This window comes from Ambystoma mexicanum, chromosome 11, assembly GCF_040938575.1.
Source record: "Ambystoma mexicanum isolate Mex_15411 chromosome 11, UKY_AmexF1_1, whole genome shotgun sequence".
NCBI lineage: Eukaryota > Metazoa > Chordata > Amphibia > Caudata > Ambystomatidae > Ambystoma > Ambystoma mexicanum.
Genome location: NC_090934.1, coordinates 305,903,766 through 305,917,828, shown reverse-complemented (window position 1 = coordinate 305,917,828; position 14,063 = coordinate 305,903,766).

Genomic DNA, 14,063 nt, shown 5'->3' with positions numbered 1-14,063 from the left:
GAGTTAAAGGAGCAGCAATCAGATGGGAAGTGAAGCCAAAGCTAAATGTCCAAGGCAAAACTCCAGAAGAGGCAAAAAACTGGAAGAACAGAGGCCAAATGCAGATTTGGGGAACAGTGCTGTCACCAAACGGATGGGAAGAAGAGTGGTGATCTGCCTAGCATGGATGGTCTTTGGAGCCTATAAGGAAGCAATAGAGAACTCACAGAGGTTGTGCAAACCTTTATGGCCGAAACTCACAAGATTACTGACATGGTTTAAAGACAGAGGAGGACCCCTGCAGATAGTGCCACTGGAAAGCCCGAAATTGTGCTTCAGGAACAATGGCACGAGGAAGATGGGAGAGAACTAGAACTATGGACACATTTTTGAGGCTCCAGGAATGCCGCATGGGACTGCAGTAATTATGGATCATTATTGGGCGTGTGGATCCAAAGCATACATAAGACTGCCAAAAAACTGGGGAGGCAGCACTAGTGATCCCGAAAAGTGACCTGAATATTGACAGTTTCCCGAAAGCAGATGCTCACCTGAGGAAAAGGAGATCTGTGGAACTGGTATCCTGAAGGAAGAGAGAGAATTACTTCTCTGCCAAATCAGAAGAAGCATTCCAAGCAATCCCATATGAACACAGGCTATTTAGCCTCACCTCATCAGTGTTCACAACAATCCTCATGCCAAGATTGCAGGTTGGAGCAAATACTAAATGGTTGCAAATCACCAGATGGGAATTACTGCAAACCATCAACTCGACAATAAAGAGCAATCCGACTGATGCCTCTCCAGAACAGATATGTATTTGACATGATCACAGCTATGAATGGAGGATTTTGTGCAAAAATCGGAGAATCATGTTGCACATTTATACCTTCTCATGATGAGGAAAATGGAACTTTAACAGAAGCTATAGGTATGCTGACTAACTTACAGGACCAGATGATCGATGAAACTGACAAAGTTGATGATGAAAGCTGGTTTGGATCACTATTCTCATGGGTCCCACAATGGATGGCAGACACAGTCAAGTTCCTGGGAGCCCTGCTAGTGATGATATTGCTAGGATTTTGTGTCATTAAAATAATAATCTCATAATGCCAGAAAAATGCGAAGAAAGCCATAGGGATTAAGATCATGATTGATGTCAAACCAGGATGGAAGCCCAGTCACCTAACTGACAAAGAAATAAAGGACTTTGTGAAGGCCAGCGAGAATGCGCCAGAAGGAAAAAAGTTTCTGTATCCCAGGAAACGCAGAAATTATGAAGGAAATTGGATATATTGTAGCCCAAAAGGACAATGTCAACTAATGACATGGAGCAAGGATGAACATGTGAAGACAGCAGGAAGCCTAAAAGGAGTGATAAAGATATGGACTCCAAAAAGACACTCCTTCACGCCATCATGTACAAACCTGGAAGACGAAGAAGAAATGGACACAGAAGAACAAAGACAAATCCAAAGGAGGAAGCGGAAGTGGTTGATAAACCAACCAGAGGGGGAGTGTAGAGGAGGTTCCAAATATGGCCTGCACTCCAGCCACCCATTTTGAAGTGCCTGGAACGTTCACACCGAGATATGTGACATATGACGAACAAATAAACCAACAGAGAGCCGTGATAGGACTTTGTCCAGTGCCCATCAGAAGAGCAACACACATTGAAGTGCCAATAACCCGACAGCCATGGACAGTAAGGTATGCATTAAGGAAACCATACCAGCAAATGACACGAAATGAAGATTGTTTAAACACTGTCCCAGAAGAAACTCAAAAGGCTTTAATGGAAGACGAATGATGACGTCACAAGAGCCCGGACAGAAGGACAGATGAACGAACGACAACAAAAAGATGACACACTAAGACGAAATTCCATGGATAAGGATATCACAGACATAGAAGAAGAGATGATGTTGAAATATAAAGAAACATAACTGTAAAGCAGGATGAAAGTATTCAACCAACTAACCCCTGTACATAGGCTTGTAATGTAAGAAGCTAAGAAAACACAGTGGCTTGCTATGCTTAATAGAATAGAAGAGAGCGGCAAGCGCCAACTATACATATCTACCTCAACAAAGCACATTATATAAGTGCAGTCCACTTTATACAAAAGCAGTTTAACCCAGATTACCAAAGATCAAACAGACCAGGATTCTCATTTCAGCTAAAGCAAGAAGAGAGACGGCAGAATCGAAACTCAGCAAGGAGCAGGCCATGCCTAGGAAATCAAGGCCAACCCAAGAGAGGGAGGCGGATGGCAACTTCGGAGAATCGAAACTTTAGAGCAGAGCAGCCTGCCCCGTGAAGGTCGAGATAAGGGGCCCAAGCAGGTTGCGGCCGAAAAAAAGGAGAATTAAATGCACAAATAGAAGGAAAACTAAGCCGATTCACGGTGTGCTAACACATGACCTGCCAAGCGCGAAGAGGTACCAACGTCTGATGTCACCCAAAGCAGGAAATACCATAACTTTTCCTGACAAGAAGCTACAGTTTCGAGGCCAAGCTCAACCAACTAATTGACACATAGCCATAAAGCACTGATTGATGGAAGGGAGGCTGGGTGAATCTTGGGGCATCCTGTATCTAGGTGACCATTCTGCATGCTGCTACTTAAAGTGGAGATTTATGCTTAGGGTTATAGCCAGCCCAATCACAGTGGGCCAAATAATCTAAGGTCCTATAGATAGTAGAACCAATGAGACATCGTACTTTTAGTGACGTTTGCATGAGTAATGTAGAGGGAAGGACATAGACGCCCACCCGATAAGAGTTATCCAATCCTCACACTCCGTTACCATATACAGATATAGCACCTATACTTAAGTTACCTTTTCCAACCAATAGAAGTGCATGACAAACGTTTGAGTGTCACACGTCAATAATGACAAATTTGTACTATTACTACGTATCTTCAGATCCAAAACTACCTGGAAGCCAACAACCTCCTTGGCCTTCGACAATCAGGCTTCCGACCAAGACATGGGACAGAAACAACACTTCTGGATTTGAAAATTCAAATGGATGAGTTTAAAGATAAAGGTAAATAAGCCCTGCTCCTCCGACTCGACCTGTCCACAGAGTTTGATCTGATCAGTCATAACATACGCTGTAATCATCTATCTTCTGCAGCCCACTTCTCACCGAAAGCTATTCAGCGGATACAATCCTTGCTTACGGACAGAACAATGAGTCTTCTCACCTAATGCAGCAGCAGAGCCGAGCCCGGTCACATGCGGTATACCACAAGGCTCTTGTGTCTCACCTACGCTGTATAATATCTTTATGGAACCCTTATTCGACCGCCTTGATGACTTGGGTGTCACTTACACTAATTATGCAGCTGACACCCAGATCCTCATTCCTTTCTCTGGCTCACATGACATCGATTCGGCCTCTCTCAACTTCATCTACCAAGCGATCTAAACCTGGATGGCCCACCATGGTTTATGCTTGATCGATGAAAAGTCAGAACTTCTCTTTCTAGGGTCACAACTCTGCCTCAACAAACTTGACAACTCCTTTAGACAGTAGCATCATAAAGATATCTAAAGAAGTAAAAACCTTAGGTTACTACCTGGTCTCAGACCTGACCCTAACCAAACAAGTTAACGCCACAGCCTAAGCAGCAGCCTACCTATCCAAGCTGATCAATGCTTGCTGACCGTTTCTGTCCCCTTACATTTGCATCACTTTAGCCAGAGCAGTCATCCTGTCCAGATCGGACTATTGCAATGCCCTCTACGCCGGGACTAAGAAGCACAATATCAAATAACTACAGTTGATGCAAAAAGAATGCCCTTAGAGCAGCTCTAAATATACCCAAAAACACACCTATCTCCACGCCAAGAAGAAACGCCCATTGGCTTCTGGTGCAAGAGCGTATAGTCTTTAACACTCTCACCCTGACACACAAATGCCTTCACAAGGCAGCTCCTACTTACCTAGCAGACAAAGTAGTGAGATCCCAATCCAATAGGCCCATGCGCTCTGCACATATGCACCTACTCTCCACACTGAGATTCAAACCTCAGAAAGCTGGAGGCAGTAGCTCCCCTGTAATAGCAGCTAGACTCTGAAACACTCTACCAGCCAAACTAAGGTCTGAAGATTCCCCGTGGACCTTCTTAAAATATCTGAAAACCTGGCTCTTCACACAAGAAATATGGAACTAATTCCTGCTCACCAGTTAACAACGTAGCTACACCTGCAACACCCCATGTTAAGATTACCTTACAGCCTAGCTCGTTTTATCATATCTGTCATGCTCATGGGCAAATATGCAACCCTTGTTTTAATTATTAGCATGTACTTGTTTAACTATGCAACTACTGTATTTACTGTTGTCTACCTCCATAGGAACAGTGCCTAGATGCCTCTGGGTTTGGAGCACTATAGAAATGTCAAATTAACTAAATAAATAAATAAAGAGGTGTGCACACTCTGATGCTCCCCGTTACCCTTGAGCTGTTGCAGAAAGCAAGAACTGGAAGTGGGTACATTTCAAAGTGCACCCTGAATTCAGAAACGCATTCCCCTGCTTGGAAGAGTCGCGGGTGGTGCTCTGTGAAAAAGAGAGTCCTTTCTGATGATTCATGCATTTCTTTTCATGTGACAGCATCTGTATGAACAGCTGCTGTTCCACATGCATTTATGTCCCTCAAACAAGGATGGCAGTTTTTCCTTTTTGGGGGGAATTTCACAATTGCAAGCCTTTTAAGGGCCCTTTGAAATATGATCTCAGGAGCCAATTGTACAGCGTACTAGTGTCAGGCGTGTGCTCCAGACACTGATGCATGCATCGGGTCTTTACCCCCTGGAAATGTGCAGGTCACCTTTGTGAATAAAGTGAATTGCGCAATTTCCAAAAACTAGGCATTAAAAGGAAACGCCTCCTGTTTGCAATTTTTAAATGGCCAGCTTTTGGAGAGGCAGGCATGTCCCAAGGAACAATGATAATCCGGGCCTTGGCAAGAATGTGCACATTCAGAGCCGTTCAGTCTCAGTGCTTCCATTTCATAACTATACTGATTCCTGCATGTTTTTAAAGTGTGAACCGGCTACTGAGCCCCTACAAATAAAGAGAGGAAGTTGTACCAGATTAACCCACATGGAGGCAGTGACACATTAGAAATGAATTGTTGCGGGTTTTGGGTCTAGACTATCATTGTGAATTAAAAGTTCTGCAAAGAATGTATTATGCTGGTTGACGTTTTTTTTAATATCAGAGAAGGGACCGAGAAAAATTACATTTTATTATAATGATTTTTTATTGTATTTGTATTGTGTTTATTGTATTTATATAGCGTTTTAATTCAAAGCGCTTCACATTATAACAAGATACATAGTAGTTTATATCAGTAGAAGCAATTATAAAACATGAGACAAACCAACAAAACAGTGACTAGAGCAATTAGCCTGTAAAGAAAACAACAGGTGAGTGTAATAGGAGAGGAAGTAGGTAGGAAGAGGTAAGTAGGGGAGAGACATGTGGGAGCGAGAAAGAGCGGTTTCAGGGTGGGGAATGGAGGAAGAGATTTCAAGGAGGCATTGAAGGAGGAAAAGGTGGGGATGGAGAAGATAGAGAGAGGTAGGGTGTTCCAATGTAGGGGGGCTAGGAGGTGAAAGGAGCGAAAGCGAGAAGAGGCACATGGGGGCGGGGGAACAGAGAGTAGGAAGAGGTCAGCAGAACGGAGGGAGCGTTGGAAGCGGCTATTGCAAGCTGCCTCCAGGTATTTTGTGACTACATGAGTAGGGCAGACAGGTAAAGTTCTACATATTTCGGAGAACGTGATTGCACATTGAAATGATGTTAGGGACATATACTATGAGAAGCCGGGGCGTACCTGGTGTTATAACTCTGGTGCCCGGGCCTATTAACGCGGGCCTCGGCTATAACCACCCGGGTTCTTCGTCATTATGACCATTAGTACCCGCGTGGTTTTCTATGTGGGCACTAATGGTGTTTCATTTAAAAAAATAAAAATAAATACAGCTTTGTAGTTTCCAAGTCTGTGTAGTTGGGAGACTACGGCCTTGTGCAGTGGATGGACTACAACAAAGAAAATGGAGTTGGAAACTACGACGTTGAGTAGCACGAAAGGTACGTTTCTTTTTGTTAGGAAAGTACACAGGTGCTGAGGGGGCAGCGAGAAGAGAAGGAGAAGTGGGTAAGGGGGTTGCTGACGAGCAACCCTCTGACGCCTCAGAATGCAGGTTTATACTGTGGTGTTATATACACCGGGGGTGGGGGGTGGGGTAATGGCGTGCACCCCAGTTAACGGCCCGAGTGAAGCAAGGGCCATTAACGTGGGTCCAGGCCTGTTACCCCCTGGTGTTGCCCATGGAACATGTACATAAGGCCATTAGCACCCTGGGTTACCAAAGCGACAAACCGGAGTACTTAAAAAAAAAAGCATTTTCCTTCCTACAACGGGACAGTGCACAGGTCCCGTTGTATAAAGGAAAATCCTTTACCAAAATGGCCGCCATGGAAAGGGAAGGGTGGCTGTGGGAAGCTGAGAGGAAGGTACGGCTGCGGAGGCGAGGGCTGACACCGCTGAATTAAGGAAAGTGAGGAGGGGAGGCGGGTGGTTAATAAAGAAAAAAAATGGGGTCGGAGGGTGGGGGAAGATGGCGGTGGGGAGAGCCAGCCGTAAGGCGGCTTGGAACGTAGGCTTTTACTGGTGGATCAAGCCTACGTTCATGGCCACCTGATTGGCTTGCTTCCCCTCCCGGGGTGCTAATGGAGAATCTAGCCCACATTCTGAGAATCCTGATTGGCCAGCACCCCCTTCTAGGGTGATAAAGGTATTTGCATGAATGCAATGCAGAAGGGAACTGGGTACTCAAGCGGCAAGATGATTGTAGTGTAGGTCTCTGGTGACCCTTCCCAAGATCGAAGTAACTTTTTGAGAGTAGTCATGCATACCGGGAAGAGAGGTTATGTTTTTTAAATAATTTCTGGAGGTTGAGCAGTTCATGTGGTTGGGCGCCAAAGGGATGAAGGAGCAGAAATGTAAGATGGTAAGGGAAGAAGGCAGGGAACTGTCAGGTTCAATAGGGCTTGAGATCACCAGGTGTGAAGTAGGGGTTAAAATAAAATAGAGATGGGCAGGTAAAGGAGGACCGGAAGTCAGTCCATGAATGGGTTAATATATAAGGAGGAATTTGAAGTGGGGCCAGTATTGCATAGAAAGCGAGCCTGTGTGAAAGGGACATGCAAAGGTTGGAGAAGAACGTGGGAGGTTGCAGAGAGTGCGAGTTGCAAAGTTAAGGATTTCATTGAAGGGGAGAAAAGAGTTGAGAGAACGGTCCAGAATAATTAAGAATGCAGATCACAAGAGAGGAAACGCAGGTTTTAATAGAGGGGTAGGTGAGGACGAATCTTTCAAAATATTTAGAAAATGTAACTTTCCCACAGTGGAGGTAACCTCTCTGCAGGGAATGCAGAGGTTGTGAGCCTTTGAGGCTCAGGTGAGGAGATTGGGGGAAAACAATAGTGGGTAGGAGAGAATGGGTGGAGCTTTCGGAGCTGAGAGGGAGATGACTTCTGTCCTGGAGGAGTTGAGTATTGGGCAACTAAGTTCCAACCAGTGATGGCAAATAGACACTGGTATATACAAAAAGGTTGAGTGTAAAAGGAGGGAAAGAGAAGATGATTTTTTTCATTTGGCCAATTGGTGACACAAAGCAAAATGAAACGAGTAGTTTTCAGAGAGAGGAGTTTCAGAGTCTGAATATACGAGGGCTAGCAACAACCCTCGAAGGGGCATGAAGGTCAGATAGCACAGTGAACTAAGTGCTCGCCCCTGATATCTGTGCACAGCCTGCTGTGGCAGGTTCGGATCCTGGCAGCAGCATCACCTCAGCCTTTCATCCTTCTGAGGTCAATAAATTGAGTACCACTCTGTTGGATAATAAGGTCTTCTGTTATTTCAATGCTCTGAGACCCATGGATGTGTAGTGCTATATGAGAAATACATTATTATGCTCAGTGGGAATGGAGGTGCCAGTGTTCTATGTGATGAAGAAGGGCCGGTCTGCTAGATAGGAGGCAATCAAGTCAAAGGCTGAATAACTAATGCCTATATTACATAGGGTAAATAGTACAGAGGGGTTTAGCTCATGTTAATTGTGTGATTATTTCAAGTGTGCTATGATGCACCATGCTAGAATCATGCATGTTTAGGCAGGTTTTACAAGGTTACCCACACTTTTTTGTTTTAGATGAAGGTTGTGTGATGTACTGTATGATATCCACTGGGGTGGGTGGCTTGTGTTTTAGAACTGGGGATAATGGTTGATGGATTTTATTGAAGATGCTATTAGCTGTGTTATTGACTTGTTATGATTGTAATTGGTGTTTACTCGAGCTGTTTGTATTGTTTGTATTTAATGTTAATCAAGAAATCTGACTCAATAAACTTGACTTGACTTAATTGTGCATCTACATACGGATATGCCTGCATTGCCACTTTAAGAAGATATTTGCGATCTGGCTGTGCCCAATATATACCTGTATTGCCAATGTAAGAACACAGTTGCACTGGCTATGCCCAATATATACCAGTTATGCCACTGAAACATATGTTAATGCTCTATGTGGCCAACATGTGGCTGTATTGCCAAAGTAAATCATTGACATGCTCTTTGCATGCAAATATGCCAGTATTGCCACTGTGAAACTGTGCTATGCTCTCTGTGCCTAAAATATTTCTATATGCACTGATCACAGATATCTGTTTACTGATCACTTTATTAAGCTTACTTTCTATTTTAAAAAAGGCCTTGATTCACTCCTTGCAGTCATTGGCTCTCCGAATGACAGGACCTTGTATTCCAACTAATTAGCACCAGGGTTTAAGGCGCCAGCCAATCAGGAGCCATGGAACATGGGCGTATACCACTGGAGACTGTCTGTGTTCTCTGCTGCTGGCCACCACCTTCCTCAACAGGGATCTTCTCAGCTTGCCTCTGCATTTCCCACAGTCTCCTGTTGCAGGTGCCACCACCTGATCACTCCTACCTTCAAGCAGATCTTCCAGACTCCTGCCTTATCTGCTGCAGCTTGCCAATTTCTTACTCGGTATCCTGGCTTACGCATTGCATGGCCTTCAGCCTATGCACTCCCTAGAAAGGGAAGAAAAGAAGGCCACTGTGTGTCATCCTGCCTTCCTTTTATATGGCAGGCTTTGACTTCCTGTATGTGCAAAACTGAAGATTGATGGCTAGAAAGCTTTGAATTAATGTAACCAGTGGCACTGCTCTGGCCAACCTTCCATGATATTGTTTTTCAGCCTGCCATGCCATTACAGAAGGGGCACATTACAAATTAGGCCTGGTCCAACCTCAAAAGGGGCCGTTAAGCCTGAACTGCGAGACCACATCTTTTCTGCCTGCAACCACAAGCAACCCCAGACATGTTCCACTGTATTTGGACATTGTCAGTGAAGTGTAGCTTGGGTCTCTATGTACAGCCGGCTCAGGACCCACGACTGGGACACCCATCCTACTCGAATGACATTTTCAAAATTGAAGGTTAATGGCTGTATGGTTTTGAATTAATCATACCCTCTGGCATTGCTCTGGGCAACCCTCCCAGTTGATATACACTTAGACAAGGGGAGCAACCATATGCAAATCAGACTTGGTTTCGCCCAAAGGGGCAGTCCAGCATGATCTGCTTGGTCAGTGGGTCTAGCTTGCATCTCTAAGAACAGTAGACTTGATATTCACATCTGTGCATACCTGCCCACTCAGGGCGACATTTGCAACATTGAATGTTTATAACTGGAAGGTTTTGAATTAATCATCATCTCTGCCTTTCTACCAGGAAACCCGCCAGACCATAGGTTTCAAGCCTGCCATGCTACTACAGAAGAAGAAAGACCATAAAATAGGTTATTTATAAATGCAAATAAGGCTTGGTCTCACCCCAAAGCGGCCAGCCCAGCTTGAACTTCCTTTCTGCATGAGACAACTAGCAACTGCACACATGTTTCACACCACCTTCATTTTGAGGAAGGATTCTCTTTAGGCACTCTGGGCAACATGCCGGACTGCTGATAGCATGAAACTGATGGCTGCCCCAGAGAAGCACAACACACATAAGAGATGTATGCATGGGTCAACACACAATAGTATGTCACACTTATACGGGGCGCCCAGAGTGCTGTCAAGGGGTGGATTATGTAAGTGCAGGAGAGAGGGGAAGACAAACAGGGAGATGCGGGGATGGGTCCACGGAAAGGAAATGGGGCTTGGTATAATCCCCCTATTTACGCAAATGGAGAGGGCAACCTAGTCGGCGGAGGAGGGCATCCTTTAGTGGGCACCCCTCTGGAACATTGCTCTTTTAATGGCAACATACAGATACAGATCTTCATTGTGTTGTGAGGTTTGGTGACAATGAACCTAAGCCCTTGTGAAAGTCTGGCAAGTAGGAATTTAATGCCAAAGCTCACCCAAGAGTGTGGTGCTTAATTTTATACAGAATCCCTCAACTATGCTGCAACATTACCTAGTATTCCAAATATTCTGGTGTTCGAGGATTTCATTTTCATTCTCAACTTTGCAAACCATATACAAATTACTGTGTGCTGATATAGGCTTGTCCTTAAGGTGTCATCCTCACTGATGTGTGCCATTGAAACCATGCAGCTATACCTAAGATGTGGCATAGATCCAAGTTCTTAAAATGGGGTGGTATATTTTCTCTCCCAAAATTTACTTTCCAAAAAAGTGTACACTCCACAATGTATTTCCTCTCGGCCGTTGTCCTTATGGTGATCACCTGATGATCCGCCATAGGACCTTTGATATTATGAGGATCCACCATAGGACCTTTGATGATCATCCGAGGATCTGCCAGAGGACCTTTGATGATTATCTGAGAATCCGCCATAGGACCTATGATGAATATCTGAAGATCTGCCATTGAACCTTTGATGAATATCTGAGGATCCGCCATAGGACATTTGATGAATATCTGAGGATCTGCCATAGAACCTTTGATGAATATCTGAGGATCTGCCATATGACCTTTCATGATCATCTGAGGATCCGCCATAGAACCTTTGATCATCCGAGGATCCGCCATAGGACCTTTGATCATCCGAGGATCCGCCATAGGACCTTTGATCATCCGAGGATCTGCCAGAGGACCTTTGATGATCATCCGAGGATCTGCCATAGGACCTTTGATTAGCTGAGTATCTGTTATAGGACCTTTGATGATCATCCGAGGAGCTGCCATAGGACCTTTGATGAATATCTGAGGATCCACCATAGAACCTTTGATGAATATCTGAGCATCTGCCATAGGACCTTTGATGATCATCTGAGGATCCGCCATAGGACCTTTGTTCATCCGAGGATCCGCCATAGGACCTTTGATGATCATCCAAAGATCTGCCATAGGACCTTTCATGATCATCCAAGGATCCGCCATAGGACCTTTGATCATCCGAGGATCCGCCATAGGACCTTTGATGAATATCTGAGGATCTGCCATAGAATCTTTGATGAATATATGAGGATCCACCATAGGACCTTTTATGATCATCTGAGGATCCACCATAGGATCTATGATGATCATATGAGGATCCGCCATTGGACCATTGATTTGTCTTGAACAAACATTGAGGACAGCATGCACTGCTTCATAAAAATTTACCGGATGATCAAAAAATATGAATTTATTTATATTCCGCTAAGTGCTGGACTTCTCCAGCTTCTAAGCGCTGGACCATATTGTATGGCATCGTCTTGTTCCCAGAGGGATGTGCATTTCCCCTGAGCTTTCTTCCTGGCCTAATCTTACCAAAATTACTGCTACATGCAAAATATTTTTCACTAGTAAAAGGTTTACCTGCACCTTCTGGAAACACTTGAAACACTTGTGTATATGCGCGTATAAATGCCATATCATATCATATCTTCATAGAATCCAGGAGATTACGGTTAGGGTTGGTTTTCTGCCGTCCCGTTATACTCTCATAGTACTGAGCTAATACTGTAGTGTGGCTAAATCTTTTAAGTCAGAGGTCCTCATTAAGAGACCCTGCACTGGTTCTTGTCTCCCAGATGAATCCTTGAGTTCCTTCTGTTCACCTAGTGAAAAGAGCATCTCAAGTCATTGTTTATAGAGAAACTGAGAGGATGTATAAAGGATTTTGGCTTCTTGATGACACCATCAGAAGCTCTGCAGTATTTATTGTATTCACATATAGCGCTTTTATTTAAAAAAAAAGGTAATTAATATGTGGCAAGAATTTAGACAGCAAGTCAACCAGTTGAAGGAAAAGCAGCTTAAAATAGGTGTTATTTCAGGAGAGTTTTAAATAGTGGTAATGTGTGAGTCACATGCCAATCCAAAGTTAGAGCATTCCAAGCTTAGGGTACAATGATTTAAAAGAACCAAATCAGGAAGCAGGGCGCAGGGACCTATAGGCGCATGGGCAGTGGCAGGCTAGGGGTTGGGAGGGCTAAAGTCCTCCCACTCTGGGGCAGCAGGCATCATTCTGTTGTGACTCCCAGCCCTGGCTCAGATGGCAAGAAACTGTAAGAGTTCTCACTTCAGAGAGCCTGTATTTACTTTGAAACTTCACAAGTCTCTCAGAGATGAGAATAACGCCATTAACGTGGCTGCAGGCAGCAGCAAACATAGAGGCAAAGGACAAAAGCCTGCCAGGGGGATATCAGTAGACCCCCCACGGTGAAGCTAAAGGCTTAACTACTGGGCTCCACTTCTACTTGGCCCCTTTCCAGTGCAGGGAAGGGGCTGGAACAAGATGGACCGCTTTCAGAAGACTCGGCACAGCACACTGGCTAGCTAGCCTTCTGAAGGCAGTTTGCTCGTAAAAGCTCAGATTACTCCTGCTAGCATAGAAACCTACCAAGCAGATCTCTGGCTGCATTATCACACGCACGAGTGACCAGCTCTTTAACAGGTTGTCAGCACTCTCGGCACTGGAAACTGCCCAAGATTCTTAAAGTTCTGCTGCGGACCAGATTGATATATATGTCCTGCAATTTGCAGACATCTCTTAATTAGGGTGACTATTGTGACCAATCGAAACAGAAGAGTCCATTATTCATTTAAAAGGGCTTCTTACTGAATCAATATAAGACATATTTAACATTTAGAATTGTGGACATTATGATGGTCCCATAATGCTCTGTGCTTTTATGCACATTGCTTAGATTGGGTTAGATGAAGAGGTACTGTGTTGCACAACCTGGCCTGGGTCACAACCCTTAGCCCCGCCCCCACCTTCCCACAGTCCGGCCACTCCAGAGGTCAAAGCCCCCCCAATGTCAATTTCCAGCACTGTGCCTTTCAATAATTAGCATTAACTAAAACAAGTGTTTTTGTTGGTGTGAATGAGAGGATGGTATGCATGCATGTTTGAATGTATGCGTGCATGCATCTGAGGCAGTGTGTAAGTGGGTGTATGTATGCGACGGGTGTCTGAAACGCGCACACATATGAATGAATGAATGCAGTGGGAATGGTGTACATGGGGGCGACTGCGTGTGTGAATGAGAGTGCTGTGAAGGACAGATATGATGCATGAGTTGACTGGTGGATGCATGTGTATGGAAATGTGTATCTGCATTTCTATGTGTGGGTGTATGTGTGTGTGTGTGTGTATGCATGTGAGGCCGGGTCGTGGGAAGGGGTACTGGAGCATGAACAATTTTTTCCAGGACCATGGCATGTTTTACTAGCGTTTTTGTGCAAAGCCAACTTGAGTGTTATTATGTGTAGGTGGGGTGGAGTGGGGGGACAGTACTACAGTGGGGCTAACTGGACCCTACTGTGGCATGGAATTTTGGACTCACATTAAGGGCAAAGCCAACATGGTGAGTGTTCTTACGTGGGGGAGGGCATGTTTCCTTACTGTGGCTTAGCTTCTTTTTTTTTTTTTTTTTTACTGGTGTTAAGGTCAAAGGCAACATACGTGTTCTTACATGTGAGTTGGGGCATTTGTGTATCCCACAAGGCATTGTTTGTTACTGTGGCATGCCATTTTTTACTGGCATTGCAGCGCAAATACAACATT